Consider the following 18288-nt stretch of genomic DNA (forward strand, 5'->3'; position numbering starts at 1 on the left):
AAGTCACCACCTCAAGCTGCCTGTTGATTTTGTTAAGTGACTAATATCATGATTAATATCAGGTTTCATTCAGTACTGGGTCAATGTCTACATTCTTAATTTTTTTTTTTATTAAAACACATATCCAATATGACCTCATATGATGTAGAAATATTTTTCAAAATGAGTGTATAAAACATTTCCCTAAGACTGGATTACTTGAAAAAGAATGACATAAATAAATCATCGTGAAGATTCTCTCTATATATGTAACATTTTTTTCCCCTCCACACTGTACTGTGTCCACCTGGCCAAGCAAGTGCTATTAATCAGACCTAGATTCAGCTGGTGGTCATGGCCGTTCCTTTAATTACTCCACTGACCTTGATGAAACAGTTCTCCTTGTCCAGGGCCAGGGCCAGGGACGTTGACAAATCAAGGACACTAATAATCACATCATAGTTGTTCAGACAACAATGAAACTATGTTTTTATATAAATATAAAATACTGAAAGAATTTTTGTCCACATTTACTGATATCTGCTTGTGTGATGTGAAAACTATCTATCCATACATGTGATATAGGACAGAAGGACGGATCATGTGAAGTATATCAGTCTGGGCTTGTTCTGTATCCACTGATGTTTTCTATATCCACCAAGGTGTTAAGACATGCAGAAGTTTGGATATACTCAGTGGACTGGTGGCCTGTGCACATTTAAGAAAAACACAACATTTTTTATATGTATACATTTTACCCATACCTTGACAACTTCTTTGATTGTCACATCCATAAACTTGGTGAACACATAAATGAACCAATTATTTATATTAAAAGGCATTTCCAATAAGACTGTGGATTCTAATGAGTGAGTGGGGTTTTATGCCGCATTTAGCAATATTCCAGCAATATCACGGCAGGGGATACCTGAAATGGGCTTCACATATTGTACCCATGTGGGGAATCGAACCCAGGTCTTCGGCATGACAAGCGGACGCTTTAACCACTAGGCTACCCCACAGCCCCACTGTGGATTCTACGAAAGGGGAAGTTCAGTACGGATCTTGCTGTCCTAGTATTGATCAGCATGCTCGAAAACATTATATCATAAATACTGATGGGCATACACAATAACAGGAATATCACTATTGACCCTTAATAGCTGTTTTTCATGACTTTGAAGGAAATTAAAACTAAATATAGATTAGATGAAAACAAATCATTGAAATGGGTGCAATTACATTATTCATACAGTCGGACAAAATAACAGGCAATCAGAAAGGTTTCAGTTTTGTTTTCACAACCATCCAAGGAGCTGAGTCAACACTATATGCGGCACTCTAATTGTCAACAGCTTTAAGTTTTATCATGTTCGATGAACATACACATGGATGATGTTTGATAAAAAATGGCGGCCATTCACAACATGATATGAACGATACTGAAATAGACGATATGAAATGTAACACAGTTGTGCGAAATACTGGGGCATAACAAAGGTGGGTGGTTATTTCAACTGTTGCATGTCTGACATGTACAGCAATTGCAGTTCAATATACGTAGTTTACACTGCAATTGATTTCCTGTAGCCACTGCCTTCTCTGATAACTTTCACAGTAGTGCCAAACAGTTGGAACATTCTGCCATCCCTGCACTCGTTTACTCAAACACAGTCGGTAATCTTTGACACAATACAAAGGTGTTGCTTAAAATCTGGGCAAATAGAAAAAAATATGAAATTGAAGAAAAAGAGGGTGAAAAAATTCTACATTTGAATATGTTTGTTGTCTGTTGCTACAAAGAAGCAGTATGACAATTAAAAACATTTCGTGGGGCAATGTCTAGGTTAACTGTTACAACCATTGATAATTTCAATGCTAAGGCAACATTCATATCTAAATACACTGCAAAAAACAAAGACTTAAAGATGAAAGTTACCCAGACAGTTTGTACCAAGTCATTGTGCGACATATAGCCTCTGTTAAGACTGTGCTAATCTAGAAGCTTTACAACATGCAATAAAGGAACTGCCCTTTATACACCTTCAATACAAATATAATATTCTTAATATTTTTCAAGGTGAAGGTCTTGAATTTTGCTTAGCCTTATTTACATGTAATGAATATAACAAAACAAAAATACCCATCCCAATAGTTTATACCTGAAAACATTTTAATTTCCGTTTGGTTCGAATGACATATATGAGGCTAGCATTGCTTGTTAGGGTATGTACAAACTGCTGATGGTCCAAATCACACTGATTATAACTGATCATAACACATTTAATGCTTATCAAGTTAATCACTCACATAAAAAGAAAACCCAATGTTCATATTTTTTTAAAGCAAATATATTTTTAAATAAGTACTGTCATTTCTGAGATAATTCTCCTCCACTCTGCCCGAAGTTGGCGGAACACAAAAGTCTCCTGAAACTGATGACTTATAAGCAGGTGGCACACCTGAAGTTGCCAACTCTCCAAGACAGCGCCAAGTCAGTGACAGGTGGTGCACTCACACTGTATGTAGTGTCGCAGTGTATTACCTCACTAATCCCATCACGAAACTCTCCAAACATAGTAATCCAAAACACACGGTTCTTAGGAATCGTGGACACAAACAACGTCAATATCAGTCGATGAAATATTAAAACCTTTTTTGTGTGGTTGAGATGACAATATTGAAATAAACAAGGCTCTAATCTAGTGATAAACAAGTGCATAATCTTGAAATAAACACTCCGGCAAGTAACTGACGTGATGGTTTGAGGTGCTGTAGTCATGTTCGACACGACGTGGAGGCGAATAAACAGGCATCTCCCCAAACCTCCAAACTTCGTTCCACCCCCACCTGAACTACGTCACAGGACAGGTGAGTGTATTTGCATAACGGGATCAATAATTGGAATCAACAACTCTCGTTTGTTTCAAAAACAAGATGGACGCTTTTCAGTGAGTTTAACAAAGGGGACAAACGACTTAAAAGAAATTTGAAAACAGATGTGATGCTTGTTATGTCCCATCGCCTGCGAGAAGACAACTTTCGATTGAAATGACAATATTTGAAAACTAAAAATAAAGCTAGGAATTTCAAAAGAATAACCTGCCTAATCACTGTTGATTTCTCACCTTCCCCACTGAACTAAACAAGTCTTCTCACATGCACATGTCTATATTAAGAGGTGACATATTCTCATCCAAACAAGACATATAACCCCCGGGGCACCTGTATACTGAGGGCACAGAGAGGGGCAAGTAGTATTTCCTCCTCCACCCAAGGACCCCCCGCCCCACCCGCACCCCTACCACTCACAAGTTTTTGTAAGTTATCAATATTACTCTGTATTACAAGAGAAATAAACCTTTCATGAACCCTTCCTTGAACCTGTCAAGCCTTTTGCTGAACCATCTCCACTTTTTGCAACCCCCACTCCCTCCTTCCCCCCCAATATTTACATGCGTCACATCAACCACTCCCTCACATAATCTGAAGGGCCCCCCATGAAGAACCGGGTTAGAATTGATCTGCAGTAACCCATGCTTGTCGTAAGAGGCAACTAATTGGATCGGGTGGTCAGGCTCGCTGACTTGGTTCACACATGTCATCGGTTCCAAATTGTGCAGATCGATGCTCATACTGTTGATCACTGGATTGTCTGGCCAAGACTTCATTATTTACAGACCGCCGCCATATAGCTGGAATACTGCTGAGTGTGGCGTAAACTTAACTCACTCACTCACTCATCTGAAGGGCAACAGAATACAAGAGAGAAGATCTATTACCCAGTACCCATTTCCTTGATGTACAAGTACCGGTATTGTGAAATACCACACATAACATTAATACATAATACCTGTAAACTACAACACTGGGGCACCTGTAATCGAGTATCGCTTGGGTCTGATGTATGTCTCAGATCGCGAGTGCATAGACTTACCTGTAGGAAAGAATTCTATGAATATGTAAGTTTGAAACATGAACTGTTCAGTATAACTTAAATACTGTATATATTTGTTTATCAACACACATATGTCACCAGCTTTGTTTGTTGTATACCACATTACTGTACAACAGTACAACACCCCAGGTAAGTTCTCGTTTGTACGTAAACGTTTTTTGTTGGCTCAGTTATCCATTACCGTCAAGATCCGTTTTTATCTACAGCCACTGCACACACGTAACTTGCCCTGAGTATATGTTAACATAAGCGTATTATGTAAATGCAGAGGATTATCTCAGTGGGAGCACCAGGCTTAAACTTTAATACACTCGGTCATAAAAGTCTTTGTTAAAATTTACATAATCAAATCATGGATTGAAGTTTTGATTCAATGTTTAGATTGACTAGATATTATCTGTACGCCTCCTGAGAGAAAGCCAATACAAGTGTATTGACAGTGTGATTCACAGAGATGAGACTTGTCAGGGGATGAGAGCCCCCTCCCCTGTCACATGTCACCTTTGGTGCATGTGCTGTCAGATCACATTTCCTGTTGACATCACCAGACATTTTCAGACATGGAACGATAAGGACACCTGGCTGATCACCTCAACCATTCCGATTATCCAACGTATGATATCGCCACTGTAGTACGATATACACCATGGACACACTTGATATCGTTATCCTTATCCATCTTAACTTATACACAGAATGACTTGCACTTGATTGGATAGCTCTTTTTAGCGTCATATCATCATAACTTCATACACTAATAATTCATAATAAGGCCAGACGAAGTTTATTTCTTGTTTTACTTGTTGTTTGTCGTATTTGTCAAGAATAAGAAAAAAAATAAAACTTAATTTTCCCTGCTCAAAAAATAATATCCTAATGTTTTTATTGGCCAAAAGTGTAAACTCATACAAAAAGTTTTTTTAGATTGTTTTTTTCCCCATATACACTTCATAAATTGCCAAAAGTAAAATATTTTGAGTATTTAGAACGAATATTACTTTGACTGGTGATTTTATTTTATATTTTTTTCCCTCCTGCCTTTAGGTTTTCTGAGGACAAAAATCTGTAAAACAAGAAATAAAATTGGTCTGGCCTAAACAGTTAAACAAAATCTTCATTTCAAAATTTTGCAGTCTCACTAGAATAATAAAAGAAATAGAACATGTATGTATTTATTATTGTCACATTTGGTAGACAAAATGTCGAAGGACATGACTTTTGATATTGATTTATTTTGCATTGACACTTTCTTAAGAGATAGTGTTCACGCATATCACTCAGACTCTAATCAGCCTAGTAATAACATAGTAGCGAAGTGCATGAGAAGATTAACAAGACTCCAACTCACTCACTTATGGTGTAAGATTTCACAATACAGATCCTTACAACACAACATTGTACCATCATGAAATAGAACCATGGTTATGCTGGACCTTCTTGTATACTGTACATTGCCCACATACAAATCACTATACACAGACTGTTTCACCATTATACGTGGTACAAACCAATCAGAGGTTAATATGGTACAAGCAAAGAAAAAATTACTCACAAACATTCTAAGCCTATGAGAAAAGTTATTCACACTTGCTGCAAAGAAACCAGTCGTCAATATCACGTACATTGCAGAAAAGTGTGAATGTACATCACCCAGCATAGTGATACCACAGAATAAAAACTAACTATGTACATGCACCATTCATTTCCAATGGAATTAATTCCAGGAGAGAGGAGAGTCGATTGAACTCATTGTATCAGAGCTGTACAAAGCTGTCAGCCAGGTCCTCAATGAGCTTGGTCTCAACAACAGTGCACAAACACCTATATACATATATAGGCTGAGCCGTGCCAGCAGAACATTTGTTCTTAGGGGCTGTGAGGTGTGAAAGATTTGTAAAAGTTGTAGAGCTTTTAAAAGTTTGGAAGGTCTTCAGGTACAATATGATTGCCCGCTTTGATGTATTGACAAGACTTTCACAAGAGTGGAAGTGATTGACAGTTTTGAGTGGAATCATAACTGCTGGAGAAGAAGAAGAATGGGCGTGTTATCACAGAGTGATGGGTATTGTCCAGCTCTGTTCTGGACAGGTCTATATTGAAGAATCTTAACAAGAAAAGTATGGAGCAGGCAAACCAATATCAGCACTGAACCATACAGTCCGCTTAAAACTGACATATCTTTTCAGATGTTGCCCAGCTATCCAAGTACACTCTAGACAAACAACTCTACTTTGTGTTTCAGTCCAACTTGGGGTGAGTGAGTGAGTGTGGTTTTACGCCGCTTTTAGCAATATTCCAGCAATATCACAAGGCAGGGGGGGGGTGGAATACCAGGAATGGGCTTTACACATTGTGCCCATGTGGGGAATCGAACCCGGGTCCTCGGCGTGGTGGGTGGGCGCTTTAACCACAAGGCTACCCCACCGGTCCAGCCCAACTTGGAACATGAGTGTGACTGTCCTAGCATCCCAAAGGGGTTTTCGTTTAGGGGACACAAATATGTGTGAGTCTTAGGCTCAAAAGGTTTTAGTTTCAAGGGGAAAATATATGCTTGTCCTTGACCCCAGCATCCCAAAGGGGTTTTATTCTAAGTAGAAATGACCTTGTTCAGGACTTTCTATAGGGAATAAAATACTTCTGTACTTCTGAAAACATATCATTGACTCTAAAAAAAAGAGAAAAAAACAGAGGTATGTATCTCCCAAACATTGACTGTTTCACGAATAATTCTACAGAGGGTATGTTCTCTGCAGGACCAATGCCATGTAAGAGGTAGGTGTCCTCTCACCATAATGGTGTCTATCACAGTATGCTAGGTAAGAGATGGGTGTCCTCTCACCATAATGGTGTCTATCACAGTATGCCAGGTAAGAGATGGGTGTCCTCTCACCATAATGGTGTCTATCACAGTATGCTAGGTAAGAGATGGGTGTCCTCTCACCATAATGGTGTCTATCACAGTATGCTAGGTAAGAGATGGGTGTCCTCTCACCATAATGGTGTCTATCACAGTATGCTAGGTAAGAGATGGGTGTCCTCTCACCATAATGGTGTCTATCACAGTATGCTAGGTAAGAGATGGGTGTCCTCTCACCATAATGGTGTCTATCACAGTATGCCAGGTAAGAGATGGGTGTCCCTCTCACCATAATGGTGTCTATCACAGTATGCTAGGTAAGAGATGGGTGTCCTCTCACCATAATGGTGTCTATCACAGTATGCTAGGTAAGAGATGGGTGTCCCTCTCACCATAATGGTGTCTATCACAGTATGCTAGGTAAGAGATGGGTGTCCTCTCGCCATAATGGTGTCTATTACAGTCACAACAATACATCTGTGCACAGGTCAAACCAGAATAATCTTTGAAATTGACAAAATACATTTGCAAATATAATATTCACTCAAAAAATGAAGCAGCCATGTTTTTATCAGTTGTTGGGATGCATTATTCATGCTGAAACCATTTGATCTCACTGATTTCCTTCATGTCTGAGTGGAAACAAACAAAATAAAACCACTCATCCCCAGAAAAAATCACTATCAGAAGAATCGGACGTGCATAAGTAACACCCAGCACAGAACAATACACATTGTCTAACACGAGTACCTCCCGGAGACAACAGATACCTCGGTCTCAAAGTCACATAATATGATTTATGATCATGTGAGAGTTATTCCTGGAATATATCATAAACCACCCCCTGTGTCTGTGAGCTCGGAGGGAGTACTTTGTCAGACATCACGGGTAGATGTTGGTGGTCTTGCATTCGTTTGGGTATATGTTATGTTGCCGTCTCAGTGACCTAGGTTGGAGAACCAGGTTAGGAGCACCTGGGTTTGAGGACCTGGGTAGGGACTTGGGTTGGAAGACCAGGTTAGGAGGACCTGGGTTGGAGGACCTGGGTAGGGACTTGGGTTGGAGGGCTTGGGTTGGAGAACCTGGTTTCATAGGCCCTGGGATGGAGAACCTCAGGTTTTTCATTGGAGGACCTCGGTTGGAGGACCTGGGTAGGGACTTGGGCTGGAGGACTTGGGTTGGAGGCTTGGGTTGGAGGACCTGGTTTCATAGGCCCTGGGATGGAGAACCTCAGGTTTTTCATTGGAGGACCTCGGTTGGAGGACCTCAGTTGGAGACTTGGGTTGGAGGACCTGGTTTCATAGGCCCTGGGATGGAGAACCTCAGGTTTTTCATTGGAGGACCTCGGTTGGAGGACCTCAGTTGGAGACTTGGGTTGGAGGACCTGGTTTCATAGGCCCTGGGATGGAGAACCTCAGGTTTTTCATTGGAGGACCTCGGTTGGAGGACCTCGGTTGGAGGACCTCGGTTGGAGGACCTCGGTTGGAGACTTGGGTTGGAGGACCTGGTTTCATAGGCCCTGGGATGGAGAACCTCAGGTTTTTCATCGGAGGACCTGGCTTGGAGCACCTTTGTTGGAGAGCCTAGCTTGGTGGGCCTTGTCTGGAGGAAATTGGTTGCAGAGTATAGGTTGGAGGGCCTTGGTTGGAGGGCCTTGATTGGAAGACCTTGATTGGAAGACTTGGATTGGAGGAAATGGACTGAAGGACCTGGATTGGGGACTTGGGTTGGAAGAATTTTGTTGGAGGAATGGTTGGATGAAATGGGTTGAAGGACCTATGGTGGAGAGCCTTGATTGGAGGACATAGGTTGGGGGATTTGGGTTGGAAGACCTGGGTTTGATGACTTGGGATGGAGGGCTTTGGTTGGAGGACACACACTGGAGGACCTGGGTAAGAGGTCTTGGACCTGAGGTTCTTGGTTGAAAGAATACTGTTGATTATTTAGTTTCGAGAGGTCACAGAAATAAGATCCAGGCAGTGCTGACCTTCGCACTGCTGGAAGCCACATCAGCTGATATAGGCCTGGAAGGGACGTCTCAAGACGTGTTACCTAGGTGTTGATTAACTGGCCGAATGCATGACCTGAAAAAGAAAATGCATCACTGAGATTGATGACTCATCAATTTACCTGAGAATGGATGTCCTATTTGGAAGTTTGTGGTCTACGTGATCGGGGAGGAAGACCTGAGGCCATTGGTCACCTCTGACCCTGGCTGCTCACAGTTGATCCCTGGTCAGGTCATGTGATCTAAATCAAATGTCATTTATTTTCTGGAGTGAGGTCACATGACAGGGATGATGCAAGTAATTCTAGCTAATCCTTGTCTGTGTCACTCAGAGGTGATATAGACATCATATGTTGTAGGTAGATGTGTAATTGATTGCAAACTCTTCACCCACCAGCCTCATATCCTCTGGTAATCACAGGTGATATAGATGTTTCTTTGTCATAAGCTGAGTGGATTGATTGTTTCAGGCATAACACAGCATAAGGTTTTCATGCTTGAACTTGAACAGTGCCTGTAAACGATGAATGGCAAGCCTGGAGTGAATGTTGAATATCATTCGTGATTGTTCAATATTTAATAACAGATGTAAACTGACATTAAGCTGGATTTCTATGTTTAGGAAATGCATCCAATATGTCTGAAATAATCTGTAGGAATCATACTGTAATACAGAGATTCCCGTATTACAGGAATGCCATAAGTGACGCCATGCATCACAGACTACAATTACGCCATCATCTAAACCATGGGTTGGTACCAGTAGTCCATGAACCATTACCTGGATGAAGACTTGAAATATCTACAGTCAGACTTGCATAGAACATGGTCATAGGAACCACACATATGTTGTACAAACAGACAGAGATGATGAATACAGTGATGTTGAAGATCTTGATACTGGGAACAGACAGACTATCACATCTCAGTGACACAGATTAATGACTGACATACTTTGTCATCCCTTGGGCATATATAAACCTATCATTATGGAGGGTTCAGTTCCTGGTTTACTCCAACTATGTTTTACCCATGGTGCCACATTGGTTACCAAAGTGGTAAACATCAGAGACAAGCATCACTTTCTGCTTTCCGTGGACATAGAGCTGACGCTGCGAAGACCATTATAGAGCAAATTTGGAGCATATTGATATTATTAAAGGAACAAAACTCCCAACTCCCTCACTAACTCACTGACACAGCTAACACAATGAAGACCATTATAGAGCAAATTTGCAGCACATTGATATTATTGAAGGAACAAAACTCCCAACTCCCTCACTAACTCACTGACACAGCTAACACTGTGAAGACCATTTTAGAGCAAATTTGCAGCACATTCATATTATTGAAGGAACAAAACTCCCAACTCCCTCACTAACACACTGACACAGCTAACACCATGAAGACCATTATAGAGCAAACTTGCAGCACATTGATATTATTGAAGGAACAAAACTCCCAACTCCCTCACAAACTCAGTGACACACTTGACTCCTGAGTTCCTGCTATATGACAACTTGTATCAAAAAGAATGTAATAAAGAAATATATTGACACGTGTAGTCATACAGTACTGATACAAACATTGATCGGAGCTGCTGTAAGTGCAGGCCTAGGGCCATGGAAACCTACAAGTCTGCAGCATCGCTGATCATTACTGTCATATTAAATAATTACACATGGGTCATCTGAGGATTTCCAGTGTGAAACATGTGACCTTTACAAGATAAACGGGTGAATTACAGTTTAGCATATCACTGAATGATAGCGTGTGTCTGTCAGACTCGACTGCTTGTGTAGATTTCAGTCAACAGAAACAACATGGAAATAAACATTTGTTGTGATGTGGGCAGCTGTATCAGTGTATGTGTATGTACTTTCTTAAAACATGTCAGCAACACCTAAATCAAAATATACTAGCTCAATGATTCATGGATACTGTGATAAACATGTTGTTATCATTTCTGATTCAGTTTATTAGAATTATATTTTGTTTTCAAATTGAAAATCTTGGCATCTTGAACTTCTAATAGTGTATCATATAATATATAGTCAAATTTAAAATAAGATCAAATCTCATGATGTTGATCACTGGATTGTCTGGTCCAGATTCCATTATTTACAGACCACTGACATATAGCAAAAGTTAAAAATAATAGTGTTTTACTGATTAAACTAAGAACTTGAAATTGACATGATTTCCTGTGTTTCATTACATATCTGTGATTACAATATTTCTCCACAACAGACATACTTCAAATTGTATGTTTAACAGGGACATGAATATTTCAATAATGACCCTATTATAAAACATGACCTTGTGGAAATTAATCACCTGTGTCCAGATTATAACTACAAAAATAATAAATGTCATTATCACAACTTAAAAACATCAAACATTGATGGATGACACTGAAGAATTTAAATGATCAAAAGGACATGATCATCCAACAAATGAAAAATTCCTAATGATGGGATGAGAGCTGTTTTCATTATAGTAATTTCCGGAAGTGAAATGTCAAATGAAAATCGCCTGTGTAGAGATATGTGTCAACAGATTCCATAATTTAAAGTAGCTTCATCAAATGCCACAACAACACTCTGGCGGACACCTAGTTGTGAGTGAGAAATGCAGAGCCCATTTAGGCAGTGTTGCAGGCAGCCTTTGTGTGAATGCACATATTGATGTGAATGTTTGGGTGAATGTTTGAGTGAATTTTGGCGTGAATTCTTGAGTGAATTTTGGTGTGTATTCTTGAGTGAATTTTGGTGTGTATTCTTGAGTGAATTTTTGAGTGAATGTTGGGGTGAATTTTGGCGTGAATTCTTGAGTGAATTTTGGTGTGTATTCTTGAGTGAATTTTTGAGTGAATGTTGGGGTGAATTTTGGCGTGAATTCTTGAGTGAATTTTGGTGTGTATTCTTGAGTGAATTTTTGAGTGAATGTTGGGGTGAATTTTGGCGTGAATTCTTGAGTGAATTTTTGAGTGAATGTTGGGGTGAATTTTGGCGTGAATTCTTGAGTGAATTTTGGTGTGTATTCTTGAGTGAATTTTTGAGTGAATGTTGGGGTGAATGTAGGAGCGCATGTTGGAGGAATTTTGGTGATTATTCTTTAGTGAATTTTTGAATGAATTTTGGAGTAAAGATTGTAGTAAACGTTGGTGCAAAAGTACGAAGAATTTTGGAATGAATGTTGGAATGAAATATGGTGTGAAGGTTGTAGTGAAGGTTGTTTTAATGTTGATGTGAATGTAGGAGTGAATGTTGGTGTGTATTCTTGAGAGTAGTCTTGAGTGATTGTTTTAGTGAATGTTGTAGTGAAGGTTGTTTTAATGTTGATGTGAATGTAGGAGGAATTTTGCAGTGAATCTTCATCTGAATGCAGGAGTAAGTGTTGCTGCGTATTCTTGAGTGAATGTTGTAGTCAATATTTGAGTGAATGTTGTCGTGAATGTTGTAGTAAGTGTTGATGCGTATTCTTGAGTGAATGTTGAAGTCAATATTTGAGTGAAAGTTGTAGTGAATGTTGGTGTGTATTCTTGAGTGAATGTTGTAGTCAATAATTGAGTGAATGTTGGTGTGAATGTTGTAGTGAATATTGAGTGCGTATTCTTGAGTGAATGTTGTAGTCAATATTTGAGTGAAAGTTGTAGTGAATATTGGTGCGTATTCTTGAGTGAATGTTGTAGTCAATATTTGAGTGAATGTTGGTGTGAATGTTGTAGTGAATGTTGGTGTGAATGTTGTAGTGAATGTTGGAGTAAATGTAGGACTGAATGTAGGATTAAATAATGCCCCATGGATTATTATTTTGAACACCACCAAACAGACAACAACGATGATGTAATAAACTCTAGAAAATCAAGAAATGAACGCAGTCCATGTTATCTCTATAGATACCACTTAATATGTTTTATTTCACATAGACGTAACATGAATCTCCATCAAGACCATAATCCAATTCTAAATGGAAGAACTGATTCCTTCTAAGCCCAGACATAATTAACTCTTAGTGTTGAGACAATTGCCACGCTGTGGGTACCCCTATGACATGCCCACTGACAACATCACAATTATCTCACAGAAGCCATTAATGATAATTAGGGAGTCACAGGTTCAACTTGGTAAGCCTGCAGCCATTGGTCACCTTTGACCCTGGCTGCTCACAGTTGACCCCTGGTCAGGTCATGTGACTCTAAATCAGACTATATTTATTCTCTGGAGTGAGAGGTCACATGACATGTATGATGCAAGTAATTCTAGTTGATCCTTGTCTGTGTCAGTCAGAGGTGAAATAGACATCATATGTTGTAGGTAGATGTGTAATTGATTGCAAACTCTTCACCCACCAGCCTCATATCCTCTGGTAATCACAGGTGTATATATATGTTTCTTTGTAATAAGCATATTTTACAGTGAATCGACTGGATTGAAGCAAGTGTCATGAGCGTTGTCATGTCAATGAAGACTGTGAATTGTGAATATTTCACAATGGATGTAGACAGTGAATATGAATGTTAGAGAATGTTGAATATTTCACAATGGATGTAGACTGTGAATATAAACGTTAGCGAATGTGGAATATTTCACAAATGATGTAGAATGTGAATGTTGAATATTTCACAATTAACATCAATTGTGAATATGAATGTTAGAGAATGATGAATATTTCACAATCGGTCGACTGTTCAGCTTCATAGTTGTTTGTATATCCAACAGTAACACAGGCTATGTCAAAAATGAGCTTCAATACAATTCTGTTTAATGTAAATCCTTTTTAAAACATTTTGAAATAGAACTGTCTTTTCAAAATTAAATAAAATTAAGATTTTCTAGTTACTTAACAAAAGGTCAGCAGAACTGAAAATGTTACGATTAATTGAAATAGCAGTAAAAAAATATTTAAGTGTATTTGTTAAGGAAATGGTTCACAGTGCAAAAGCTTCAAGGAAATTTGATATGTTTAACACATCACCGTGGAAGCACTGATTAGTATAATGATAGCAACTTTTTAAATTTCACGGAAATATTTGTAATTCCAGAACGGGCAATTCCAAAGGTTGCAGCCACCACGGCCGAAGCAGTGCATGTAGCACAACATAGGCTCATTTGTACATAAAGTTTACACGTACCGCAAAAAGACGATCATGGTGAGGAGTAATCCGATTTCAACCTCGCGTATTTCTCAGATGACTAGAGAATTCTAAGTGAACAAATTGTTGCTGGAAACTGACACAGGTCATTGAAGCAACACTCCAGACCCGTATTATTTGGAGATGGATTTAGCCGGACATGCAATACAAACATTTTGAGAAAACTGTCAGGTTCTTCCTTTATGTTGGCGACTACATCTACGACGTGATGTCTAGCAAGAAAGTCGCACCGCATTTAGATGAACCAAGGTGTTGGTCTCCACGCATAGGTTTAAACTCAGCCGTGGGATTACCGCTGCTCTTTCATCGTTAGCGAACATTCGTTAGTTGTGCGTTAATTAGCTCACCAAGTGCACAGCAGTTTACTGCTATGCCTTGCAATCTACATGAGCAAACATGAAATTGATGGTTATATGCTGCTCATGCAAAGGATATACACATACCTTGACTGAGTAGTATTTTTATTTGGTTGCATAAAATTTACATGATATTTGCGTCAAAAATTTAATTTTAAAGCTAACAAATAAGTGTGGTTTCATTGAATTGTGTAAAATTTGACATACGTATCTCAAATGTCATATGTCATTCAAAGTCAAAGTGACCTTAATAACAGAGAACCCCACCACCTGGTGGCCACTCACTCACTCACACAGCCAAAGGAAATTACACACATGCATATTTTGATAACTTTTTCTTTAATATAAGTGCTATAGTTACTGTAATTATATTGTACATTTTCAATAAGTCATCATAATACACACAATAAGGTGCAAAGAGTTTTCTGCTGTACCAGTCGGACAACAGCGTGTGATACCAGATCTATTCAGAGCCTAGTCTGTCACATTCAGCAAAACAGTATTGTTTACCAAGATAAAAAGAGGACCCAATTTTAGTTACATCACAGTCAATACCCCAGTTTAAACAAGCGGCGGCAGCGACATCAAATATACAACGTAGAGGGGAGAACCACCAGGACCACTTCTGACATTCAGTTCAAAGGTCAAGGTCATTAGCCTCCCAAAAATGCACACAAATGCCAAGTTTTGGATAACATTAGTTAGTGCTGCATGAATGCTCTAAAAAAGGTTATTCATACAATTAAGGATAAAATAATTTGAAATAGCAAATTGACAACTCATTAATCTAGATTAGGTTTTTCCATTCCGTCACGACTTCCTTCTTTCAAAGGTTTATTGTCCAATGTTTCGCTCACTCATCAGTCCATCACGTGATCAGAGGGATGCTTCATCTTCATAAAGATGTGTCAGGAAAATGAGCACATGAAACTTTATCTTAAATATTCAATCCCATAAACTTTATGAAAAAAGTTTCAAACATTTAACACATAGGAAATACATTTTCTCTTCAGTTGACATTGTTTATGTGACGGCTATTGATGAGACTCTGTGTGTGGTTAACATATATTTCAAAAGTCACCTATTGTAAACTTATTTGAAAAGTAAGTGAAAAATATGCAACAGTTCTGCCAGGTGTGAATACACTAAACAGCAGACTGATGCCATCACTGGATAAACATATTTAATCATCATGCTTTTCTGTAAGATATACTGTTGTACATCAGATCAAGCATAGTACATTATATGTCAAGTACATATACTATTGTACACAGGATGTACTGTGAAATATATATATCATTGTACACAGGATGTACTGTGGAGTATATACCATTGTACACAGGATGTATTGTGGAGCATATATACCATTGTACACAGGATGTATTGTGAAGTATATACCATTGTACACAGGATGTATTGTGGAGTATATACCATTGTACACAGGATGTATTGTGGAGTATATACCATTGTACACAGGATGTATTGTGGAGTATATACCATTGTACACAGGATGTATTGTGTAGTATAGATATCATTGTACACAGGATGTACTGTGGAGTATATACCATTGTACATAGGATGTATTGTGGAGTATATACCATTGTACACAGGATGTATTACCATTGTTACACAGAGTATATACCCATTGTACACAGGATGTATTGTGGAGTATATATATCATTGTACACAGGATGTATTGTGGAGTATATACCATTGTACACAGGATGTATTGTGGAGTATATACCATTGTACACAGGATGTATTGTGGAGTATATACCATTGTACACAGGATGTATTGTGGAGTATATATATCATTGTACACAGGATGTATTGTGGAGTATATACCATTGTACACAGGATGTATTGTGGAGTATATACCATTGTACACAGGATGTATTGTGGAGTATAGATATCATTGTACACAGGATGTATTGTGGATATATATCATTGTACACAGGATGTATATATACCATTGTACACAGGATGTATTGTATACCATTGTACACAGGAGTATATATATACATTGTACACAGGATGTATTGTGGAGTATATACCATTGTACACATACCATTGGGATGTATTGTGGAGTATATATATCATTGTACACAGGATGTATTGTGGAGTATATACCATTGTACACAGGATGTATTGTGAAGTATATACCATTGTACACAGGATGTATTGTGGAGTATATACCATTGATGTATTGTGGAGTATAGATATCATTGTACACAGGATGTATTGTGGAGTATATACCATTGTACACAGGATGTATTGTGGAGTATAGATATCATTGTACACAGGATGTACTGTGGAGTATATACCATTGTACACAGGATGTATTGTGGAGTATATACCATTGTACACAGGATGTATTGTGGAGTATATACCATTGTACACAGGATGTATTGTGGAGTATAGATATCATTGTACACAGGATGTATTGTGGAGTATATACCATTGTACACAGGATGTATTGTGGAGTATATACCATTGTACACAGGATGTATTGTGGAGTATATATATCATTGTACACAGGATGTACTGTGGAGTATATACCATTGTACACAGGATGTATTGTGGAGTATATACCATTGTACACAGGATGTATTGTGGAGTATAGATATCATTGTACACAGGATGTATTGTGCAGTATATACCATTGTACACAGGATGTATTGTGAAGTATATACCATTGTACACAGGATGTATTGTGGAGTATAGATATCATTGTACACAGGATGTATTGTGGAGTATATACCATTGTACACAGGATGTATTGTGGAGTATATACCATTGTACACAGGATGTATTGTGGAGTATAGATATCATTGTACACAGGATGTACTGTGCAGTATATACCATTGTACACAGGATGTATTGTGGAGTATAGATATCATTGTACACAGGATGTATTGTGGAGTATATATACCATAGTACACATGATGTATTGTGGAGTATATACCATTGTACACAGGATGTATTGTGGAGTATACTTTTGACAGACTCTGTTTTCCTACATGAGGGAGACATTCAACTTTATATTCAACTTCACATTCAACTTCACATTCAACTGTAAATATCTAATATTGACTGAAGCATCGTTTTTCAAGATTGGGTGAAATCTACCCAACTTGAGAAATGTGTGTTAACACTGATTCACCACCTTGTTAAGAAACCTGACACCAGAAGCGCTAAACCCAATCTGGGACAGACACTGAGGATCAAACTTCAAAATGAGAAGTCATGACACGAATGTCCCACTTGAACAAGGGAGTCAGTGGTCGTTGAATTCTATTCAAGACGTTTCTATAGGTGATGCTTGTTTATATGGTCAGGGCCAAGCTTGAATGACCAGTGGCCTTGGTACCTGACGCTAACTTGACCAATCAAAATCTCCATGCCAATTACTCGGACAATTTGACGTGTCTTCCGAAATCCCCCTTCTTGAAGTAGTCTCACGGTCCATTGACAGAGCTCTTGTTACTGATGTCATTAAACAATGGCTGTGTCAGGGATTGAGGAAGGGGGGAAAACTTGTCGATTTTTCAGTGCTCTTATCTCAGACGTGAACGATGGAACAATGAAATGTACGCCTCTGGCAAAATGTTATCTGACGTGTCAGGGAATTTATCTGTTGGGATTGTGTTGTTCGTGTTATTACTATTTTAAACTGCACTAGCCAACCATGATGGACATCTCTGAATGGCACTTGTTTAGAAATCACTATCGGAACATGTCGTCTTTAATGAAATCAACAATAGGACCACAGGGAGAAATATTGGCGAGGAAATACCATTAAATCAAACAATGGCAAATATATCTTAACTGGTCATTCTCAGCTGTGATTTGCTGAAACATTTCACAATTAGTTCCTGGACAACATCACAGTATATTTTTGTTATTTTGAAGTGTTGACACCTGTAAATACAGAAGATGAAAATGACAATAGGTGCTAATTGGTTGAAAAGA

At 38.6% G+C, this 18288-nt stretch overlaps 1 long non-coding RNA gene across 1 annotated transcript in view; it reads right to left on the bottom strand.

Annotated features, from left to right (window-relative positions):
* LOC124260536 overlaps positions 1-18288 on the bottom strand; it is a 97230-nt gene that overhangs the window by 6022 nt on the left and 72920 nt on the right. The window contains exons 3-5 of the long non-coding RNA XR_006894118.1: positions 9197-9316; positions 8782-8878; positions 554-687 (exon numbers count right to left, since the gene is read on the bottom strand). This is a non-coding gene — a long non-coding RNA (uncharacterized LOC124260536). The remainder of the gene's footprint in view (positions 1-553; positions 688-8781; positions 8879-9196; positions 9317-18288) is intronic.

This window comes from Haliotis rubra, unplaced genomic scaffold, assembly GCF_003918875.1.
Source record: "Haliotis rubra isolate DU_JTF1 unplaced genomic scaffold, ASM391887v1 Scf119, whole genome shotgun sequence".
Taxonomy (NCBI): Eukaryota; Metazoa; Mollusca; class Gastropoda; order Lepetellida; family Haliotidae; genus Haliotis; species Haliotis rubra.